The sequence below is a fragment of the Mustela nivalis genome (genome assembly GCF_964662115.1).
Source record: "Mustela nivalis genome assembly, chromosome: 6".
Classification (NCBI taxonomy): Eukaryota; Metazoa; Chordata; class Mammalia; order Carnivora; family Mustelidae; genus Mustela; species Mustela nivalis.
In genome coordinates this window covers 110,127,112-110,134,597 of record NC_139025.1, presented here as the reverse complement: position 1 = coordinate 110,134,597, position 7,486 = coordinate 110,127,112, and positions in this window count along the sequence as shown.

Below are 7,486 nucleotides of genomic sequence, written 5' to 3'. Positions count from 1 at the left end.
CTCAACTTGAATATCTCCAGAAAACTCAGTATTTTCAATAAGTGCGTATCATTAGAATTATCCCTGTTGAATTAGTTTGCCTTCCAACAATTGCACTCCCTGACTCATTTTTTCAAAAATAATCTCTATCCCTAACAGGGGCTCAAACCCATGACCCCTGAGATTCAAAGTCACATGCTCCACTGACTAAGCCACCTAGGCATTCCTCCTCGATCCCATTTTTAACCTCTTAGGCAGCATAGGACCTACCTAGGTTGTCATCTACACAACAGTGGTCAGGTCTCCCCTTTAAGTTAAATACGCTTGGTTTGTTTTATGATTTCCAAAAGGTCTCCCTTCTCTCAGTGCATTGTGTCCTCAGAACCCCACCCAGTCTCTGGGAAGATAGGCTCCTGAGGAACAGGACTTCCTTCTCTTATTTAGGCTCAGGAACACCCAGGCCCAACCACCCAACCGTGGACTTGTTATGCGAGGAAAACACACCTATAAAGCCAGCCCTCTGTTGCCTGCAGCATAACACTTTCCTAACTGATGTTTAAGTACCTGCTTTGTACCTGGCTCTGTGCTGGCTACTTTCCTAATGCCATCTCCCATCACTGGGAGAATTCACTAACTGTGCCCCACCCCTCACCCCCACCCCTTCAGTGCTGCCACCTGTAAAACAAGGGATCTGGACCTGGTCATCTCTCCATCCTTTTGGTCTTAGATGTCAACTCTGTTGGCACCACCACCCATAGTCCTTAGCACCTCCACGGGGGACCAGGAGCAGTGCTGACATTTTTCTTCAATGATCTGCAGTCATAACTGTATTAAGTTAGCATAATATTTTCCTTCCTGGAAATATTTTTCGTAATTGCTCTTTTGGAGGAGAGAAGGAACAGGGTTTTGCAGAATCTGTTCCTGTCGAATTGGAGAATCCTTCATATTCCAAAACATCTCTTTCCTGCTCCCTCATCTATTCCTCAGGCCAGTGCAGATCCCAGCCTCCAGCACCTCACTCTGAGAGAGATACTTGGAAGGGGTGGCAAGGACTGTGTTATGGACCTTTGCCCACTGGCCACCAGGCCTCAGGGGGAAGGACTATAAGGAGGATGTTGATTTCTGATGGGCCCAATACGGCGTTGGCCACTGACTAGTGCCAGGACTTCTCCAGGCCCATGTGTGTTCATCTGTATGATGAGTGGTAATGACCTCTTCTTAGCCTTCCCTGAGGAGTTAAGGAGACTTGTGAACATTGAGAAGAGGCTGTATATGTCAGGCTCAATTTTAAGATCATGATAGCTGTTCTTTCCATATGATGATAATTTTTATGACCAACATTATTATCGTTGCTCATCACCATTCAAAGTTAATTGACGTGGAATATTGTCTCTGCCCAAGTATCTCTGTGTGGCTGGAACGTGCATTTATTTGTGCAATTACCACATTTATCAGACCGAAGCATATGCAGACTTTACAGCGTCTGATTACTCTGTACAAGAAGCATTTACTCTATTCCTAAATGGAGAAGCACCCCTGGAGAGTAAGTGACAGTTGCTTAGCTAGGACTATTAGGGACACCAGCATTTCTGAGTTTTACTTCTCAATCTCTGAAAACCAACAGAAGGGTTAAAACTGAAACTCTAATTCTAGCTCAGTGTCAGGACGTGTGGCTGCCACTAGGTTCTCGAGTTCCCCTGTGGGTAATGGAGGCAGGAACTGCTCTAGTAGCTGCCACCGCATGGGAATAATCATCAAAAGAGAAAAGAGACAAAAATATTTTAATTGCCTTGTAACCTCTCCTTAGCTGTGAAACAAGGTGGCCTTTACAGCTGCCCCCCAGAGAGACTAAACACTGGGCCAGGACTGTTTTGAATGGAAAGCCATAAAGTCCCAGCATTTAAAAGGAGTGTTACTCTGTAATCACCGCTGCTATTTATAGAGCTCACCCTGCTCCATGGGATTAGGGCTGCACAGAGAACACCACTTGGCATGGGCCTTTACCAGCTGAGCTTGCAGAGATTGGGGGTGATGTCCTAGTGGGACCTGCAGTTAGAGGAAGTCTGGGTCCTGTGATATGACAGCGCCTCACACAAGGTTCTCAGGGCAGGGATCAGAGCGTGAACCCAGGCTGGGGATTGTCACCACACCAAGCCATGCCCAGAAGAAAGTGAGCTGGCCTGCCTATCCCACCATTTCCCCCTCTCTCCTCTGCAGAACTCTTGGAAGCTAGGTTATTTTTCTCTTGGAAAAATACTTAACATTTTTGTTTTTAATTAGCAGTTCTCTCCTAACAAAGTTGAGCACCTTTAGAGTCGTCTCAATTCTAGCATTTTGGGACCATCCTCTGGACAGCTGGCTTCTTGCTCGGTCATCAGCGGGATGACAAGCCTCTCCCAGTCACACAATTTCTTAATTCCTCATTCTTAAACATGAACAGAAATCCAAGGGTCACCAGATGGTTGGTTCAAATTACATGAATGAAAAAGCTAAACAAATAGAAAAATTGACTCCAGAGGAAACAAAGGTAATTCAGGGAACAGACTTCAAAAAAATCTGTAAATAATATCCTCAGAAAAATGTGAGATGATATCATGTCCTTAAAACAAGAACAGAGTGTATTTAAAAAAGGAAAAAATACAAGAGAAAGGTCTTGGAAATGAATAACATGATTGTTGAGATAGATATTTAACAGAGCACAGAAATAAAGGTTTTAGAACATAGAAATATAGGAAATCTCCCAGAAAGTAAAATAAAACCAATACACAAAGACACACACAAAAAATAAGATGCCAAGACATACACACACACACACACAATATCAGAAAGAAAAAGAAAAGACGTAGAAGACCGGTCAAGGAGGTCCAAGCTCCTATCTTCTGAGTATCTGAAAAAAGGGCCAAAAATATGGAAGGGCAGAAATTATGAAAGGAAGAATTTAAGAAAAAGATCTAATGCTGAATGACATTCAATGCCAATGAGTGACATTGCAATTTAAATGGCCCACTAAGTGCCTGGTAAATAAATAGATTCATATATTTGTACCTAGATATAACATCAACGTTCACAATACTAAGACTGAAGAAGAACCCAAATGCTTCAAAGGAGACTAAAACAGAATATCCATCAAAAGTCAAGAGTCAGAATGGCAATAGCCAAAGTAAATCCCAGAAGACAGTGGGACAAAGACCTCACAATTCTAGGGGAAAAAGATTATCAACGTTTGTGTATCCAATAAAACTATCATTTGAACATGAGGCTAAAGCGAAGGCTTTTTCAGGCAAGTAAGGGCTGAAATGATTTCAGTCAAAACCTTTCTTATGGGGGCGCCTGGGTGGCTCAGTGGATTAAGCTGCTGCCTTCGGCTCAGGTCATGATCTCAGGGTCCTGGGATCGAGTCCCGCATCGGGCTCTCTGCTCAGCAGGGAGCCTGCTTCCCTCTCTCTCTCTGCCTGCCTCTCCATCTACTTGTGATTTCTCTCTGTCAAATAAATAAATAAAATCTTTTAAAAAAAAAAAAAACCTTTCTTATGAATTCACTTTCATATATACTTTTGAAAATGGAGGGATCAAACTGAGGAAGAAGTAAGACCTAGGAAGTACTATGGCCAATCTAGGAGAGAGTCAAGGGACCCTAGAGATTCCTTGAGCAAATCGACTGGAGCAGGAAGTCCCGGAAAAGACACCCCCAGGAAAATGGGAACTTAATGGAATACTTAAGTTATTAGAAGTTTTGAAATAACTGGGAATATGATAATTAGTGGAAGAAACGAAAAAAAAAGTTAATGAGAAATTCCAGGACAACAAAAAGCTGCACCCAAAGAAGGACTTTAATTATAGCATCTACGCTATGTAGATCAGTATGAACACTATTTACCTGGTCATAACAATATGATTGTTGCTTACTGGTTTTCAGCTGCTGGGTGTAACCAATAAGTAGTACAAGAGAGACTAAATTATGGTTTCAGAACAAAACGTAACCGTTATGAATCTTCAAAATGCAAAACTCAAAGTCAGATGAATAGGATTAAGAGAAAGGAAGAAGAGGAAGCTAGCTGGAAGACAAAGTAGGGATGCCAAGAGGAAGCCAAGAATATTGTTTATAGCAGATGGAAGAAAAACAGTGTTTTTTAAAAAAATGTTATTTATTTATGAGAGAAAGAGCACATGCAAGCGAGTGCAGGTAGAGGAGCAGGGGAGAGGGACAAGCAGACAGTGCTGAGCTTGGAGCCAGATGTGGGGCTCAATCCCAGGACCCTGGGATCATGACCTGAGCCGAAGGGAGATGCTTAACTGACTGAGCCACCCAGGCACCTCTAGCCAGTTATTTTATAGACCATCTCTATTTGTGTTTGTCTGGTGTCTTCTCATTATTGTAATGAAGTTGTAAGTGTTTGGCAAGAAAGTCACAAGTGTGCCTGGTATCAAGGCTGCAGGCTACCAACCTGACTTCTTCTCACTGGTGAGGTCAACCTTGGTCACTTGGTTAAGGTGCTGTCTGCAGGTTTCTCCACAGCAAAGTTACAATTTTTCTTGGTAATTAATATCGCAGGGGAGATACTCTGAGGACATGCAAATATTTGCATAGTCATTCTTTTATTGAGGTGCCTAGTATTCCATTTTATAGGTGAACTATAGCTTAATCAGTCCCCTATGAATGAACATTTTTTTTCTTTTTCAAATACGCATCGCTCTTTAAACTTTTGCCCATTTTAGCATCCATCAATGGGTCTTTGCCGAATCACGAAGTCCAAGTTCTCTCATTTCTTTCATATTAATTGGAATTCTCCTGTAAGGAAGACGCTTCCATCCATGTATTTTATTCAATTACTTATATCAGTACAGATGCGTAGAATTTATTTCATTCTACGGGTTATAATTCAATACTATCATTTTCTCGCTCAACTTGTTCCAGCTTCCACCAAAGGAAGTACCTTCATGTTGGCTCCTGTGCCTTATCAGTTTTTGAGCAACTTATTTCTGTAAGTACAGCTCATCTTTAATGTTCTCTGCCCTGGCTTTGGGTTCAACTATTTCTCCAAGGAGCCCTGTCTCCTTTTATGGGAGAGTAATGGCTCTATCTATCTTTACATACATCCGAAAACACAGTTTATCACAATTTCTCCAAACTCGAAACAATATGGTAGAGCGTCTTCCAGCCTTCCTCTTTTCTTTTTGGTAACTTCCTTCTCAGACCTTGAGAAATGTGACTTTCTTTTTTTTTTTTTTTAAAGATTTTATTTATTTATCAGAGAGAGAGAGCAAGCACAGGCAGACAGAGGCAGAGGGAGAAGCAGGCTTCCTGCCGAGCAAGGAGCCCGATGCGGGACTCTGACTTTCAACATCTACAATGTATTTACTTATTTGCTCAATGCTGGTATCTCCAGCAGGTCCCCAGTCGCTAATCTGTGCCACAGTCAGAAACACACATAGGAACGAGAGTACACTATTTATACACAGTGTCTTTAAACTTATAGTTTCCAATCAAAATACGGTTTTTGCTAAGGTCATTTTTGTCAGGTCATTTTTCTTCCTTGCTCACTTTCGTGTAGTTACATTGTTCATTTTCAGTTCGGTTAGGTTCATATTTTACTGTTTGGTGCCACATTGGGTTCTCGCCTATCCTGGTTCATTTTAAAGTTTTTTGTTTGTTTGTTTTTAGATTTTATTATTTGAGAGAGAGAATGAGAAGGCGGGGTGGGACAGAGGGAAAGGCAGAAGCAGACTTCCTGCTGACCAGGGAACCCGATGCGGGGCTCGATCCTAGGACCATCACCTGAGGCAAAGGCAGAGGCTTAACTGACTGAGCCACCCAGGCGCCCCCATCCTGGCTGAGTTTAAATGTTTAATTTCCTGTGGTATATGAAACATTAGTATGGTTCTGAGCCAGAGCTTCATAAAAAGGTTCATTCAGAGAATGTTGTTCCCTCCTCATCCCCACTCCTCCATTCTCATTCCTCCCTTCTCTCAAGCCCTTTCGCAGCACCCCCTCCCTGGAACTATATGTCTTAGGGCAGCCATTTTGTAAGTGCCACAAACTGAGTGGTTTAAAATGACAGAAACATATCATCTCACAGTTCTGGAGGCTAGAAGTCCCAAGTCAAAGGGTCTGCGGTCCCGTAATCCATCTGAATCCTTCCTTGCCACTTCTTAGCTTCTGGTGGTTTGTCAGCAATCTTTTTGCTCCTCGGCTGGTAGATCACCCTTACCACAGCCATCACCCTCACATGGTGTTCTCCCTTTCTGTCTCTCTCCTCACGGGGCCATCTTCCTTATAAGGATGCTAGTCATCACATTGGATTGAAGGCCCACCCTACTTTGATATGACCACATCTCAACAAATTATATTCACAAGGACCCTGTTTCCAAATAAGGTCACATTCTGATGTACTGGAGATTAGGACTTCAGCACAGCTTTCCAGGATTGTGGGGAAAGAGGATAGGACCGCGGTTCAACCCACAACAGTAGCCTGTCTCTTTAGTTTCTGGTTTATTTTTCCTGTACTTTTTTTGTACAAAGGAAAAAATTACATATATATTTCTTATATCCCTTCTTTTTTACATTTAGGCCAGCATACTATAGATGCTCTTTTGCACGTTACTTCTTCACTCAACAGTATATCCTGGAAATCACTCCATATCACTTTTATGGAGATCGTCCTTCTTGTAGAGAGTTGCTTAGTATTCCATTTTGTAGACAAACTGTAGCTTATTCAATCAGTCCCCTAGGAGTGAGCATTTTTTTTCTTTCTCAAGTTTTTATTTAAATTCTTGTTAACATTCAGTATAATATTGGTTTCAGGAGAATTCAGCGATTTATCACTCACATACAACACCCAGTGCTCATCACAGGTGTCTTCTTTACTATCCATCACCATCCAGTCCATCCCCACCCCCCCCCCCCCGCCACCTCCCTCCATCAACCCTCAGTTTGTTCTCTATACTTAAGAGCCTCTTATGGTTTGCTTCCCTCTTTTTCCCCCCCTTCCCCTATGATTGTCTGTTTTGTTTCTTAAATTCCACATAAGAGTGAAATCATATGGTATTTGTTTTTCCTCTGACTTATTTCAATCAGCACAAGACTCGAGTTCCATCCACATCCCTTGCAAATGGTAAGATTTCATTCTCCTTGTTGGGTGAGTACTAGCCCAGTCCCCGGTGCATGAGCATTTAGGTCTGTAGTTTCCAGCAATACTGGGTAACCAGCAAAACTGGGTACCCAGCAATGGGTAACCTTGTGCACCTCTATTTTCACATTGTTGGAAGTACGCCTGCAGGATAGTTTCCTAGGCATGGTATTGCTGGGTCACATTGCGTAGGCACGTCTGGTACTGTATTGCCTAATTCTCTACAGTTTGCATTCCAACCAGCACCATGTGGGAGTGCCTGTCTTCCCACAGCCCACACAGTGTACCCTCATACTTGGTTGTTTTTACCAACGTCTAGGTAAGAAGTGGCTTCTCAGCGTTGTTTAACTTGCATTTCTCTCATTGAGTGACTCTTAACT